The sequence below is a fragment of the Salvelinus sp. IW2-2015 genome, linkage group LG23, assembly GCF_002910315.2.
Source record: "Salvelinus sp. IW2-2015 linkage group LG23, ASM291031v2, whole genome shotgun sequence".
Classification (NCBI taxonomy): Eukaryota; Metazoa; Chordata; class Actinopteri; order Salmoniformes; family Salmonidae; genus Salvelinus; species Salvelinus sp. IW2-2015.
This window is the reverse complement of record NC_036863.1, coordinates 10753309-10771008: the sequence shown is the minus strand read 5'-3', so window position 1 is coordinate 10771008 and position 17700 is coordinate 10753309.

Genomic DNA, 17700 nt, shown 5'->3' with positions numbered 1-17700 from the left:
AATAATGCACTTTTGTGGGGGAAAACGATTTCTGATTGTCTGGGCCTGGCTCCCAAGTGGGTGGGCCTATGCCCTGGCTGCACCCCTGCCCAGTCGTGAAATCCATAGATTAGGGCCTAATGAATTTATTTAAATTGGCTGATTTCCTTATATGAACTGTACCTCGTTAAAATCTTTGAAATAGTTGCATCTTGTGTTTATATTTTTGGTCAGTGTATATATTGTGTTTAATGTGCATTTTATATTTGTCACATATACTCCCACTCCTCCCCTCCGGCGTTCGACGTTGCCGGTATACTAACCACCATTCCTGGGATTCATCATTACACACACTTGGCATCTATCATTACGTGCACCTGCACATCATCATGAGGCACACCTGGACTCCATTACCTCACTTATTACCTCCCCTATATCTGGCACTCCCTTAGGTTCCTTCCCCAGTCAGTATTGATCCTGTGTTTATGGGAAGATGCTACTGTTATGTTGTTTCGGTCCATGTTTGTTGTTTTATTAAATGTTTCAGCTGCTTCTCGACACAGTGTCTTTGTTACAATATTGTGTTATACAGTGCACATTTGGAAAAGAGACTTAGGTCCTAATATGTCTTCCCTGTCAAAATAAAGGTTAAACAAGAAAATTATTTCAATTGTTTTACAACCAATATATTTGCTATGGCTTTGAGATATGGAGTGGCGGTCACACTGAATGACAACAATGATGTTTGTTTCCAACATTAGGGTTGTTTTCCTAAAGAAGTTCAATCTGCTTCATGTTTGTTTCCTTGCCAGGATACTAACGAGTACCGCAATACTGGTATTGTCCCGACCCAAACCAGCAGTGTGTATTATTTAGAGTTGGCGATCTAGTTAGTGTTTTGAGTTTCTACTTCCTCAGGTGTTGAACCACAAGTTAATTATGGGTTAGTGCACATAAATATTAGATAGTGAACATAAAGATGTATGAAAATGTTATGTCAGCACTGTTTCCTGTGTCTAAGAAGGGTGTGTAGTGTGTGTGTGGTGATGGGGTGTTGGCGGCGCGCGCAGTGATGTGAGCTGTTGTGGATAAAATACCAGGGCCAAATTCTTGTCCCAGTCTGTCCTTGTCAACAGTGTTGCCATATTTGTGGTTTTCCTGCCAAATTGGGCTACTTTGAAAACGATGTTGCAGGTGAACATGTATTGAACGACGGGATGCAGGTTTTTGAGCTACTTCTAAGTTAATAATAATTTGTTCTTAACTGACTTGCCTAGTTAAATAAAGGTTAAATAAAAATAAAAACAATAGCAAGGGAAGGCATTTACTTCAAGTACAGAGGAAAGTCATGGAGAGGACGACGGCAGGAAGGGACAGAAGAAAGGAGGCTATTTTTACAAGATTACGGGTGGGACACAGCCAGTAGTCCTTAAATGTGATAGGAAAGCATCCAACAGGAAAGTGTTATTATTGCCAGGAAACAGAGACCATGGAGATTGTATTGCTACAGAGTCGGCAGTATCAGAGGGAAAGAGAGAGGCTGAGATCTAGTATGAAGGAGGAGGGGATAGAGGAAATTAGTTTAAAGAGTATATTGAGTAGAACGTCATTAGATAAGCGCCATGGGGCTGGCAGGTAGGATTTAGTTTCTCCCTGTCTCTGGCCCTCACCCAGTACAGTAGGTGGCGGTAATGCACCATGGCATTTCTCGTAAATATATATGTCACTGTTACCTGCAGCGAGACAGGCTCTCTCTCTCTCTCTGTGTGTGTGTGTGTGTGTGTGTGTGTGTGTGTGTGTGTGTGTGTGTGTGTGTGTGTGTGGTGTGTGTGTGTGTGTGTGTGTGTGTGTGTGTTCTTCTTCGGTGGGGTTTATCTACGGTTGTAATCCAACCTTATGGTGCATTACCGCCACCTACTGTACTGGAAGGTAGAGACAACAATACATCACACAAAGCAGCCACAACTGTCAGTAAGAGTGTCCATGATTGAGTCTTTGAATGAAGAGATTGAGATAAAACTGTCGAGTTTGAGTATTTGTTGCAGCTCATTCCAGTCGCTAGCTGTAGCAAACTGAAAAGAGGAGCGACCCAGGGGCGTGTGTGCTTAGGGGACCTTTAACAGAATGTGACTGCAGAACGGGTGTTGTATGTGGAGAATGAGGGCTGCAGTAGATATCTCAGATAGGGGGGAGTGAGGCCTAAGAGGGTTTTTAAATAAGCATCAACCAGTGGTCTTGCGACGGGTATACAGAGATGACCAGTTTACATGCATGTTAACATTAGAAGCCTCCTCCCTAAGTTTGTTTGTTCACTGCTTAGCACACTCTACCAACCCGATGTTTTAGCCGTGTCTGAATCCTGGCTTAGAAAGACCACCAAAATTCTGACATTTTCATCCCCAACTACAAGATTTTCAGACAAGATAGAACGGCCAAAGGGGCGGTGTTGCAATCTACTGCAAAGATTGCCTGCAGAGTTGGTTTTACTATCCAGGTCTGTTCCCAAACAATTTGAACTTCTACTTTTAAAAATCCACCTCTCTAAAAACAAGTCTCTCACCGTTTCCGCCTGCTATAGACCACCCTCTGCCCCCAGCTGTGCTCTGGACACCATATGTGAACTGATTGCCCCCCATCTATCTTCAGAGCCCCGTGCTGCTAGGCGACCTAAATTTGAACATGCTTAACACCCCAGCCATCCTACAATCTAAGCTTGATGCCCTCAATCTCACACAATTTATCAATGAACCTACCAGGTACCACCCCAATTCCGTAAACACGGGTACCCTCATAGATATCATCCTAACCAACTTGCCCTCCAAATACACCTCTGCTGTTTTCAACCAAGATCTCAGCGATCACTGCCTCATTGCCTGCATCCGTAATGGGTCAGCGGTCAAACGACCTCCACTCATCACTGTCAAACGCTCCCTGAAACACTTCAGCGAGCAGGCCTTTCTAATCCACCTGGCCGAGGTATCCTGGAATGATATTGATCTCATCCCGTCAGTAGAGGATGCCTGGATATTTTTTTTAAATGCCTTCCTCACCATCTTGAATAAGCATGCCCCATTCAAGAAATTTAGAACCAGGAACAGATATAGCCCTTGGTTCTCTCCTGACTGACTGCCCTTAACCAACAGAAAAACATCCTATGGCGTTCTGCATTAGCATCGAACAGCCCCCGTGATATGCAACTTTTCAGGGAAGCTAGAAACCAATATACACAGGCAGTTAGAAAAGCCAAGGCTAGCTTTTTCAAGCAGAAATTTGCTTCCTGCAACACAAATTCAAAAAAGTTCTGGGACACTGTAAAGTCCATGGAGAATAAGAACACCTCCTCCCAGCTTCCAACTGCACTGAAGATAGGAAACACTGTCACCACCGACAAATCCACTATCATTGAGAATTTCAATAAGCATTTTTCTACGGCTGGCCATGCTTTCCACCTGGCTACCCCTACCCCGGTCAACAGCACTGCCCTCCCCTCTGCTACTCGCCCAAGCCTTCCCATTTCTCTTTCTCCCAAATACAGTCAGCTGATGTTCTGAAAGCTGCAAAATCTGGACCCTTACAAATCAGCCGGGCTAGACAATCTGGGCCCTTTCTTTCTAAAACTATCTGATGAAATTGTTGCCACCCCTATTACTAGCCTTTTCAACCTCTCTTTCGTGTCGTCTGAGATTCCCAAAGATTGAAAAGCAGCTGCGGTTATCCCCCTCTTCAAAGGGGGGGACACTCTTGACCCTAACAGCTACAGACCTATATCCTATCCTACCCTGCCTTTCTAAGGTCTTCGAAAGCCAAGTCAACAAACAGAATACCGACCATTTCGAATCCCACCATACCTTCTCCGCTATGCAATCTGGTTTCAGAGCTGGTCATGGGTGCACCTCAGCCACGCTCAAGGTCATAAACGATATCTTAACCGCCATCGATAGGAAACAATACTGTGCAGCCGTATTCATTGACCTGGCCAAGGCTTTTGACTCTGTCAATCACCACATCCTCATCGGCAGACTCGAACAGCCTTGGTTTCTCTAATGATTGCCTCGCCTGGTTCACCAACTACTTCTCTGATCGAGTTCAGTGTGTCAAATCGGAGGGTCTGTTGTCCGGGCCTCTGGCAGTCTCTATGGGGTGCCACAGGGTTCAATTCTTGGACACGACTCCTTCTCTGTATAGATCATGATGTCGCTCTTGCTGCTGGTGATTCTCTGATCCACCTCTACGCAGACGACACTATTCTGTATACTTCTGGCCCTTTCTTTTGACACTGTGTTAACAACCCTCCAGGCGAGCTTCAATGCCATACAACTCTCCTTCCGTGGCCTCCAATTGCTCTTAAATACAAGTAAACTAAATGCATGCTCTTCAACCGATCGCTGCCTGCACCTGGCCGCCTGTCCAACATCACTACTCTGGACGGCTCTGACTTAGAATATGTGGACAACTACAAATACCTAGGTGTCTGGTTAGACTGTAAACTCTCCTTCCAGACTCACATCAAAACATCTCCAATCCAAAGTTAATCTAGAATTGGCTTCCTATTCCGCAACAAAGCATCCTTCACTCATGCTGCCAAACATACCCTTGTAAAACTGACCATCCTACCAATCCTCGACTTCGGTGATGTCATTTACAAAATAGCCTCCAAAACCCTACTCAATAAATTGGATGCAGTCTATCACAGTCCATCCGTTTTGTCACCAAAGCCCCATATACTACCCACCACTGCGACCTGTACACTCTCGTTGGCTGGCCCTCGCTTCATACTCGTCGCCAAACCCACTGGCTCCAGGTCATCTACAAGACCCTGCTAGGTAAAGTCCCCCTTATCTCAGCTCGCTGCACCATAGCAGCACCTACCTGTAGCACGCGCTCCAGCAGGTATATCTCTCTTGTCACCCCCAAAACCAATTCTTCCTTTGCCCCTCTCCTTCCAGTTCTCTGCTGCCAATGACTGGAACGAACTACAAAATCTCTGAAACTGGAAACACTATCTCCCTCACTAGCTTTAAGCACCAAGCTGTCAGAGCAGCTCATAGATTACTGCACCTGTACATAGCCCATCTATAATTTAGCCCAAACAACTACCTCTTTTACCTACTGTATTATTTATTTATTTTGCTCCTTTGCACCCCATTATTCTATCTCTACTTTACACTTTCTTCCACTGCAAACCAACCATTCCAGTGTTTTTTTTTTTTACTTGCTATATTGTATTTACTTCGCCACCATGGACTTTTTATATTTTTATTTATATAATATAATTTGTTTGCCTTCACCTCCCTTATCTCACCTCACTTGCTCACATTGTATATAGACTTATTTTTCACTGTATTATTGACTGTATGTTTGTTTTACTCCATGTGTAACTATGTGTTGTTGTATGTGTCGAACTGCTTTGCTTTATTTTGGCCAGGTCGCAATTGTAAATGAGAACGTGTTCTCAATTTGCCTACCTGGTTAAATAAAGGTGAAATAAATCAATTTAAAAAACATAGGAGTATAGAGTGCAGTGATGTGTCCTATAAGGAGCATTGGTGGCAAATCCGAATGGTAAAGAACGTCTAGCCGCTCGAGAGCACCCTTACCTGCCGATCTATAAATTATGTCTCCGTAATCTAGCATGGGTAGGATGGTCATCTGAATCAGGGTTAGTTTGGCAGCTGGGGTGAAATAGGAGCGATTTCGATAGAGGAAACCAAGTCTAGATTTAACTTCAGCCTGCAGCTTTGATATGTGCTGAGAGAAGGACAGTGCACCGTCTAGCCATACTCCCAAGTGACTCTCAAGCTTCCATACAGTCCCATCTCCTTCGCCTGGGTATTACCCACCCACCCAAAGCTTGTGTTCTGTCTTCGCTCATGTTCCCAGCATGCCTGTAAAATCCCTTTTGCAGGATGAGACACCCCATGTCCCTGTAGGTTGACCCAATAATTCATTGCCAGCTGCTTTCTCCTAATCTGCAATTGCATATCCCCCATCTCCATGTATGTGTGTTGAGAGAGCACTACAGTTATTGGCTGAGTCACGTGAACGAGAGGTGAGAGAGCAGCACGTGTGTACGTTGTGACAACTTTTTACCAGTTGTATGTAGGCTATTTAGATTGTCATTATGGAGACACCTATTTCCAACCCCTTTTTCCATAAAGCATGATAATATGCTAGAACTGATGCACATCAAGAAAGAATGGATACAAAGCCCTGGAAAAACAACTTTGAGCGCACTAGAGCACATTACATAAATTCATTTGGAGGTGGTATAAACTGCATTCTAATATTTACTGCTTAAAGAAAACGGTATCAAGCAAAGTGTTCAGTTCTTGGGTCTCCGGGGCTGCCCGAGTGGACATTTGAAATGGAAGTAATGGAACTCCCTCTGCATGGTTCTTTTTATGGGGAAAAGTCCTCAATGAAACTGACATTAGGCTAAATGTGGAGGATTATACATTTGCCTCTGTTGGCCATCAGGTAGCCTATTAATGTGTATGCCAAATTGTGCCTGTCCTTGTGCTTGTCTCCACCCCCCAGGTGTCGCCCATCTTCCCCATTATCCCCTGTGTATTTATACCTGTGTTTTCTGTCTGTCTGTTGCCAGTTCGTCTTGTTTGTTCAAGCCTACCAGCGGGTTGGCTCAGCTCTTGGGTTTCCCCTAGTCTCGCTTTTCTCGACCTCCTGGTTTTTGACCTTTGCCTGTCCTGACCCTGTACCCACCCGCCTGACCACTGCCTGTCTCTGAGCCTGCCTGCCATCCTGTACCTTTGCTCCACCTCTGGATTACCGACCTCTGCCTGACCTGAGCCTGCCTGCCGTCCTGTACCTTGGCCTCTGCTCTGGATTATCGTCCCCTGCCTGCCTTGACCTGTTGTCTGCCTGCCCTGTGGTTACAATAAACATTGTTACTTCACACAGTCTGCACTTGGGTCTTACTTTGACTCATGATAGTTAATATTTAATTCAGTGATTTAAATTATGACCCCATCCTCAGTAGCCTATTTCAGCAGGCTATTGTAGGCCTATCAGGGGCTATAGGCTACATGCCTTTAGCTAAGCAAACTATGGCAAAATGTAATTACAATCACAAACCCAGATTTTAGTCTGTAGCCTATGCCTATTGACATGATAAATTAATGTCGCAAATGGGTTGTAGTCTTACCATCTGGCACATAATAACAGCACAATTGCCAGAAAATAGACCAACATTTGTTTTTTTATGTTCATCCAAGTGTTTCTTGTTCAGATATTTCGAGATCCTCAGTCCAACTTTCATCACTCAAACTCTACTGTCAGATTTATATATAGTTATGCACATGCGCAAAGGGGATTTAAAATGTATAAACCTGGTTTGATCCCTGAATGCTGATTGGCTGAAAGCTGTGATATACTTTTTACTGTTCTAATTACAGTGGTAACCAGTTTATAATAGCAACAAGGCACCCCAGGGGTATGTTGTATTTAAGTGATAATGCCCTCGAAGCCGGTGTTTGGAGGATATATTGGCACAGGTCGGCAAACCATGCCAATATATCCTCCAAACACCGGCTTCGAGGGCAACGGGTTACCAACATATTCAAAAAATGATTTGACATATTTGAATTAAAAACGTTATTTTTATTAATCTATTCATAGGACTACTATTTCATCCTTCCACAAGATATAGTCCCGAAACAAATCTAGGGTTGCTAGAGATGCGACCCAGTCGTTCAGTCTTTATCTATGGACGTGACCCAGTCGTTTGTTTGTTTTTTCCAATTTTTCCAATTTTTTAAAACTTTATTAGAGTAATATCTAAAGTAAGTCAAGCCTTTGTTTATAGGGAAAATACAAGCAGGCTATTATATTGCGGCAAACACAACATTACAGAACAGGAACTTAATTTGGCCAAAGAAAATGGCTCAACAGAATCTCAGAAACCTTCACAAAAGTTTTGAATAGGCAATTAACAACAAAGGCTAGTGCCTACCATACCCAACAAATGACAGCAATAGGCTAATGAAATTTATTTTACAACAGGCCTACTGATAAATCTTAAACTAAATACAGTGACAGTTCAAACTTAATTTATCCAACAAAAATGGCTGAACAGAATTAAACCAAACAAAATTAGCATATTTAAAGAACTGGTTTAGATTAATAAATGCCATACTTCCGTTCAAATATTTTTTTATCGTACACACACAAGAATGGTGTATAGGTATAAAAGACAAGTATACAATTCTTATCTAAACATAAGAGAGCAGACATAAACAACAAGACCCAGAGTTCTGGGTACAAAACAAATAATACAAAACACAACATACAAAACAAGGACAGGTAGAAAGAAAGAGGGTAGATGTCACCCCCCCACTTATTCCCCCCCCCTATTCCCCCCTATTCCCCTCCTGACTGCTCGGGTGGCGGGGCCAGCACATGCTGCCCAAAGGTAGATTCAAATATTACAATTGAGAGTGCGTTAAGATGTACAAATTCACAGCGCCGACTGGTCCAAGTAAGAGAGGAAAGGCTGCCAGATTTTATCAAATGTTGATCATTTATTGTTCAGAATATATCTAATTATTTCTAAGTGTACAGTGTTTGCTAATTCGCTGAGCCATAATTTGGTAGAGGGCGCTTCCCTCCTCTTCCAAAACAACAAGATTATTTTTTTGGCCGAAATGAAACTGTAAGAGATTAGTTGTTTTGGGGGGTTGGTTAATCCGTTTAGGGAATCAGACACTCCCAGGATTATCAGAAGCGGGTCTGGGTCTATTGAAGTCTACAGAACTTCAGAGAGGATCCTAAAAATTCCACACCAATAACCATACAAGCTAGAGCATAGGGCAAAGCAGTGGAGTAGTGTACCCTGCGCAGCCTGACATTTATCACACATAGGGGATGTATCAGGAAATATCCTATGCAGTTTGGTTTTGGAATAGTGTAATCCGTGTAATACCTTGAATTGTATGAAACGATGTCTGGAGTTAATGGAGCATGTGTGGATATACTCCAAGCTATCTTCCCAGTCTGCCACAGAAATGTCAGTCCCTAGTTCTTCCTCCCATTTTGCCTTAATGGCATCTGTAGAAGGTGTGCTAARAGATTGAAAAGCGTCATATAGACGAGATATCAGTTTGTCTGAGGTGGGGCATATTTTTATGCATCCGTCAAACATGGAAGGTTTAGCATTCCCAAATGTTGGGAGGTGTTTTCTAACATAGTCTCTATATTGTAGGTATCTGAAAAGGTTACTTATGGGAAGATTATAAGTTTCCCTCAGCAACTCAAAGGAAGCAAAGGTCCCTTCTATATATAAATCCCCTATGGTACTTATCCCTAACTCTCCCCATCGCTCAAAGGTTTTATCAAGGTTAGAGGGGGCAAAGGAGGGATTCCTGGCAACAGAGAGCATGAATGATATTGGTCTAAGCTCAAAGTGGACTTTAATTTGATTCCAGATCCGGATTGTGCTATGTATAATAGGATTGTTACGATAAAGTAACATCTCCAGATTGACAGGCGACAAAATCACAGTGCCAATAGAGAAGGGGTGACACTCCTCCCGCTCCAGACTAAGCCAGCTGGATGATGGAGGTGCGTCATCCAGCAAAAACGGCCCAATAGTAAAATCTAAAATTTGGGAGAGACAATCCTCCTTCCATCTTGGATTTACAGAGGTGTTTTTTACCTATCCTGTGTGTTTTATAATCCCAGATGAAAGGATTGATAATTGAGTCCAGTTGTTCATGAAAGGATTTAGGTATGAATACTGGGATGTTCTGGTATAGGTAGAGCAGTTGTGGGAGGAAGACCATTTTAATGGCATTAATTCTTCCGAGCAGAGAAATTGGGAGAGTTCTCCAAAATGTTATGTTTGCCTTGAGTATTTGAATCAGAGAGGGGAAATTCTCTTTAAATAATGAGGAGTATTGTTTGGTAACTACAATTCCTAGGTAGGTAAATTTTTCTGGAAGATGTTCTAGCCAAGAAGTGTTTTGCAACCGTATGGGCATTAATTCGCTCTTGCTCCAATTTATTCTGTATCCCGAGAAGGTACCAAACAAATTAATCACATCAAGAAAAGCTGGAATACTAGCCTGGGGTTCTGTTAAATAGAGGAGAATGTCATCTGCGTATAGGGAAATCTTATTTAGAGTATCTTTAGTATTATAGCCGTGTATTGCTGCATGAGATCTGATCGCCTGAGCGAGAGGTTCCATAATTAGGGCGAAGAGCATAGGCGACAGCGCACAACCGTGCCTTGTTCCTCTGTAAAGGTTAAATCGGGGCGACAATGATTGGTTAGTGAGTATTCTCGCACAGGGGTTCCTATATAAAAGCCGGATCCAATTTATGAACCCATCTCAACTTGGTCAAAGGCCTTTTCGGCGTCAAGAGATATAACGGCAAGGTTCACGTTAGGTAACCTCTGAGAATACATAATGTTGAAGAGGCGCCTGAGATTGAAGAATGAGTTTCTGTTAGGGATAAAGCCGGTCTGGTCCGAATGGACCAATTTGCCAATTAAAGTGCTAAGCCTGTTAGCCAGAGTTTTTGCTAAAATCTTTTTGTCTGTATTAAGGAGGGATATTGGTCTGTATGATCCTACCTCTTCCGGATCTTTACCCTTCTTATGTATAACTGTAATGAACGCCTCATCCAAAGTAGATGGGAGAGCACCATCCTCATTGGCCTGAACCAACATTTTGTGCAGGTAGGGAGAGAGCATGTTGCTGAATGTTTTATAGAATTCACCAGGGTATCCATCTGGGCCCAGGGTCTTGCCACTCTTTAGAGATTTAATTGTTTCTCGAATTTCTTCAAGAGATATTTCCTTATTCAGGAAGTTAGAATCTTCCTGGTTCAGGGCAGGAAGATTACAGTCCTCCAAAAAGTTTTGCATAATTAAGGGGTTAGGATCCGCTTTAGATGTATATAGAGTCTCATAAAACTGACGGAATCTGTCATTGATGTCTTTGGGGGGAAGAGAGTAATTCCCCCGATGCAGATTTAACTTTGTGAATCATTCGGTCACTCACATTTTTTCGAAGTTGTCTGGCGAGTAATTTGTGTGGTTTGTCACCAAACTCAAAATATTTTTGCTTGGCATAGAGAAAAGATTTGCAATTTTAGCTGAGAGAATCTGATTATATTCAAATTTTAAAGAGGTATTTTTAAAAATGTTTCTCCATAGATGGATGGCTAGCATTCTCCCTATCCAGTAAGTGAATTTGTCCCTCCAGTTCTGCCAATTTTCCTCTGTTTGGCTACTCCTGGCAGCCTGAAAGGAGATGATACAGCCTCTCAAATAAGCCTTCAGTGTTTCCCACAATAATGCTGGGGAAGTCTCTGTGTTGTCGTTGGTATCAAAGAAAAATGTAATTTGGTCTTTAAGATGTTCACAGAATGTTGGTTCTGTGAGGAGCTGATGATTCAAACTCCAGACGCTGCCGTTTGGTACGATGTCACCCAATCTCAGGGAGAAGGTGAGTGGACTGTGGTCAGAAATTAAAATGTCATGATACCTCACATTACAGGTATAGGGGAGTAATTTCGCATCAACCAAAAAGTAGTCAATTCGAGTATAAACATTGTGAACATGAGAGTAAAAGGAGTATTCCCTACCCGTAGGGTTAGAGATCCACCATATATCAAATAAGTTAGAATTTTTTATGTAGGTATTCAAGAATTCGCTTGAATAGGAGGTAGGGGTTCGCCGGGTAGAGGATCTATCCAAATATTGGTCTAGCACACAGTTAAGGTCCCCTCCAATGACCAGGTTAGTATGGGAGATATCTGGAATCAGGGCAAGGACTCTTTTGAAAAAAGAGGGGTTATCAATGTTTGGCCCATAGATATTTAGTAGAGTTACAGAAGTAGAGTGGATCTCTCCTATTACGATCACATAACGACCCACTTTATCCGCAAAAGTGGTTTTATGTAGAAAGGGAATTCCTTTCCGTACCAGAATCGCTGTGCCTCTCGTTTTGGCAGAGAAGTTAGAGTGATACACTTGCCCCACCCACCTACATTTAAGTTTGCTATGAGAATTGTTTTTCAGATGGGTTTCTTGCAAAAATATAATATCAGACGAGAGTGCTTTCAAGTGGGCTAGGACCTTGCCTCTCTTAATTGGTTTGTTTAAACCCTTGACATTCCAGGAAGTGAATGTAAGCCCCGCCCTCCTCTCGTTTGTAGTTCCTATGGTGGCCTGCATAACATGTAACTCAATAAAAAGGTAAGAAAGCGCACCAAACCATCACGATCAGCATATGTAGCACCTACACCCTAAGCACCTTTACTCTCCACCCTGTCCCCCTACTTTCCCCAACATTTACCCCCCCCATCAACAGGCATACACAAATAGGAAAGAAAAAAATAGAAAAATAAAAATAATAAACACATTGTCTGGCCGATGCCAAAAAAGCACAGCGCGACCTCGAACAAGAGGTAACACAAAAATAAAATCCCAACTATACGTTCACCTCTCACTATCCTAGAACTTCTACTAACATATGAACTGAGGAGGCTCCCACGAATAAAGTGTTCAATTAGCATCTAATAAACCTAAACAGAATAAGTTGCAACTTAAACATATTACGCACTTAAGCGTCATCTTGGGTCAATCCCTGAGATAAGCAAGATATAGCATCACAAGATTATATTGCTAAGCAATGCCAGTCTAAACATAAACCATCAGCAACCGATATAGACAGCAGTACATTTACATATTGTGGGATAGGAGATTGGAACAAGGATTTTGCTAAATTAAACGTACCCCCAATCAAAAAATATATAAATATATAAATATATAAATATATATATATATATATACAACTTTCCCTTAAATATATACATATATATAGATACATACGCACACACACACACACACACACACACACACACATGCACACACATGGCTGGATTGTGGCTCGGCTGCCGGTTGTTCGTTACCCTTGCCCACACACTGCCCATCACACACACACACACACACACACACACACACATCACACACACACACACACCACACGTGGCGACATAAATACACTGCCCAAAAAAATTAAAGGGAACACTAAAATAACACATCCTAGATCTGAAATGAATGAAATATTCTTATTATACTTTTTTCTTTACCATAGTTTGAATGTGCCTGAAACAAAAGTCACACAAAAATATCAATGGAAATCAAATTTATCAACCCAATGGAAGCGTCTTTGGATTTGGATCACACTCAAAATTAAAGTAGAAAACCAACGTACAGGCCTGATCCAACTTTGATTAATGTCCTTTACAACAAGTCCCCAAAATGAGGCTCAGTAGTGGTGTGTGGCCTACACGTGGCCTGTGATGACTCTCCTGACAACGCCTGGGCATGCGTCCTGACTGAGGTGGGGGATGGTTCCTGAGCGGATCTCCGTCCCAGACCTGGACTATAAAGCATCCACCAGCCAACTCTGGACAGTCTGTGCCGATCGCCAAACGTGCAGGCTCGTTGGGTGGGTACCTGAGACGAGCTACATGATGTTACCCAGAGTGTCTCTAATTCGGATTCTATGTGTAATATGCGCGCGAACCGGGTCGGCCAGTCCTACGGCTACCAATCGCCCCTTCCTCTTCAGGAACTCCGCTTTGACACACTCCAGCCACATTGAGACGTCATAGCATTGGTCTTTGCATTTATAAGGAAGGAACCCAGGGCCAACCGCACCAGCATAATGCGTTCTACACAAGGGTTTGAGGATCTCATCTCGCAGGTACCTAATGTGCAGTACTCAGGCTGCCTCTGGCCGAGCACATGGAGGGCTATGCGGGCCCCATCTAATAGATCACTAATTGAAAGTGCCACCGAATCCGACCAACCATGACTGACCATCCGCCCAAACCGTCATGCTGGAGGATGTTTGCACAGGCAGCATGCAGTAAGTCTCGGCCAAACGGCGTTCCAGCTCTGTCACGTCTGTCACGATGTGCTCAGTGTGTCAAGGGCTGCTTTCATCTGTGAAGAGCACAGGGCGCCAGTGGCGAATTTGCCAATCTTGTGTTTCTCTGGCAATGCCAACACGTCCTGGCACGGTGTTGGGCTGTAAGCACACCCTCACCTGTGGGACGTCGGGCCCTCATACCACCTCATCGCGATGTGACAGTCTGTTTCTGACGATTCCGTTTGAGCAGAAACATGCACATTTGTGGCCTGCTAGGGTCATTTGACAGGGCTTTGGCAGTGCCCTCCTTGCACAAAGGCGGAGGTAGCGGTCCCTGCTGCTGGGTTGTTGCCCCCTTCTACGGCTCCTCCAGTCTCCTGATGTACTGGCCTGTCTCCTGGTAGCGCCTCCATGCTCTGGACACTACGCTGAAGACAGCAGCAAACCTTCTTGCCACAAGCTCGCATTGATGTGCCATCCTGGATGAGCTGCACTACCTGAGCCACTTGTGTGGGGTTGTAGACTTCCGTCTACATGCTACCACTAGAGTGAAAGCACCACCAGCATTCAAAAGTGACCAAAACATCAGCCAGGAAGCATATATGAACTGAGAGATGGTTCTGTGGTCCACCTGCAGAACCACCCCTTTATTGGGGGTGTCTTGCTAATTGCCTATAATTTTCCACCTGTTGTCTATTCCATTTGCACAACAGCATGTGAAATTTATTGTCAATCAGTGTTGCTTCCTAAGTGGACAGTTTGATTTCAACAGAAGTGTGGATTGACTTGGAGTTAAATTGTGTTGTTTAAGTGTTCCCTTTATTTTTTGAGCAGTGTATATACACACTCCATAACAACACAAAATTCATTACCCCAGATAATAATCTACACTAATTTAAAATATATACATACATAAATAAATACAAAATGCTAAGAGATAAAATAATATAAAGTACAAATAATGAATTATATGCACGCACACCTACACAGAACACAAGCACCACAGAGGGCTGGTGGGAATCTACTCGGGGAGCGGCCCACGGCTATGACAAAGGCAGACGGCAGGACACACCACCACCTTGCTATCCACGCTGTGTCCGCCCCCTATCCAACCCAATGCCCTCAGATCCCTTCAAGCAATACAATAAATGGTATGGTAAGTTAAAAGAATAAATATTATCGAATAACGAATACAAAAATGGGGGGAATATAACAGTATAATCCAATACCGAAAGTGTCAATGATCAAACCTGGAAGGCCACCCAAACAGGCATCGCTCTGAACCCAGCCGGAATGAAAGTGAAACTAACGTTAAATGAGAGCTCTGACTGCCCTCCATTGGTCGGCTCAGCGTCTTACATGTTCGGTAGCCCTTGCTGAGACAGTTTAATAAGGTTTCACCCGTTATGGTATAGTATGGATTCGAGTCTATGAGCAGACCCTAACACACAATGACAAGGGACTCTAACCCGTATGGGGTATTGGTGTATGTTCCCGGATAAACTTCTCTGCGTCCAAAACCGAGGAGAGACAAATCTTCTCACCGGAAGGCAGGGTAATTCTGAGTCTTGCAGGGAAGAGCAAGGCTGGGCGAAGATGGAGTTTGTAGAGTTTGGTCATGACATCTCTGTAGCCGGCGCGATGCTTTGCCACATCGGGCGCATAATCCTCATAGACACGGAAGGGCTGCCCTTTATGTAACAGGTTACCCCTCATTCGAGCCTCACGCAGGATAAGATCCTTGGTCTTGAAACTGTGACAACAGATGATTACTGGACGAGGACGTTGGACCGTGCGATGTGCACGGTCCAGCTGGGGATCCGAAGCCAAAACATCCGATCCCATTACGTCCCTCAATAGCTTGGCGAAGAAGTCAGTGGGGCGAGAGCCAGCCTCCACCACCTCTGCCAGACCAACAACGCGAAGGTTATGACGTCTGGATCGGCCCTCCAGGTCGACCACTTTCACAGAAAGCCTCTGCACCCTATCCTGCAGTGACGTGCATAGCTTCTCTAGCTCGTCGATCCTACCAGCGTTGAACTCAGAAGCTTTCTCAAGGTCCACAATAATCTGGCCCTGCGAAGCAACCATTCGAATGGTTCTCTCGATTTTGGTGTCCTGCCGCCATGTCAGATTTCAAAAAGGCTTTACGGCGAAAGCACACCATGCGATTATCTGAGGACAGCCCCTCGCATACAAAAACATGAAAATAATTTTTCAACCAGGCAGGTGCGACACAAATGTCAGAAATAACGATATAATAAATGCCTTACCTTTGAAGATCTTCATCTTTTTGCAATCCCAAATGTTTCAGTGACACAATGAATGGTCGTTTTGTTCGATAAATTCTTTTTTTATATCCCCAAAATGTCAATTTATTTGGCGCGTTTGATTCAGAAATACACCGATTCCAACTCGCCTAACATGACTACAAAGTATCTAATAAGTTACCTGTAAACTTGGTCCAAACATTTCAATCAACATTTTTAATACAACCTCAGGAACCGTAAAATGTAAATAATCGATAACATTTAAGACGGGATAAACAGTTTCCAATACCGAAGAAAAACAACACGGAGCGCGCTTTTGTTCAAGCTCACCAAAAGACTAGAGACCTTCTGAGTGACACATAGAAAGAATAGGACTACTTCTTAATTTCTCAAAAGAAAAACATCAAACGATTTCTAAAGACTGTTGACATCTAGTGGAAGCTATAGGAACTGCAATCTGGGACCTAATAAATTAGGTTTCCCATAGAAACCATTGGAAAACACAATGACCTCAACAACAAAAAATTCCCTGGATGGATTGTGCTCGGGGTTTCACCTGCCAAATCAGTTCTGTTATACTCAGACATTATTTTAACAGTTTTAGAAACTTTAGAGTGTTTTCTATCCAATACTACCATGCATATGCATATCCTAGCTTCTGGGCCTGAGTAACAGGCAGTTTACTTTGGGCACGCTTTTCATCCGGATGTGAAAATACTGCCCCCTATCCCGAAGAAGTTTAAACTGTTTTCTAGTGACATTTATTTTAATACATCCATAACATTAAGCTGATGAGGCACGATTTCACCTGGCATAGAAAATGTGCTCACTCATCAGGACACTGTCATTCAGAGCAGCTAGCCAACAACACAGCTACAATAACACAATCACTTCAAATGACTGCAGAACTTCATCTTTTTGCAATCCCAAATGTCTCAGTGACACAATGAATGGTCGTTTTGTTCGATAAATTCCTTCTTTATATCCCCAAAATGTCCATTTATTTGGCGCGTTTGATTCAGAAATACACCGGTTCCAACTCGCCCAACATGACTACAAAGTATCTATTAAGTTACCTGTAAACTTGGTCCAAACATTTCAATCAACGTTTTTAATCCAACCTCAGGTACCCTAAAATGTAAATAATCGATAAAATTTAAGACGGGATAAACAGTTTCCAATACCGAAGAAAAACAACACGGAGAGCGCTCTTGTTCGAACCTACGTTTCGTTTGACCTTTTTTCAATTGGTTGGATTGTGCAGTCAGATGGAACAGAGTAAATATGCATTTTAACTTCATAGATTTAGCCGGTGGCAACTTGTGCAATAGACACCGGCTGGAATGCGGTTTTAACCAATCAGCATTCAGGATTAGACCCACCCGTTGTATAAACGGCCAATATACCACAGCTAATGGCTGTATTCAGGCGCTCTACGTTGAGTCGTGCAGAAGAACAGCCCTTAGCCGTGATATATTGGCCATATACTATACTGCCCTACCAAGAAAAAAGGCAGTAACTGCTCATAGCGTGGAAGTGAGAAAAAT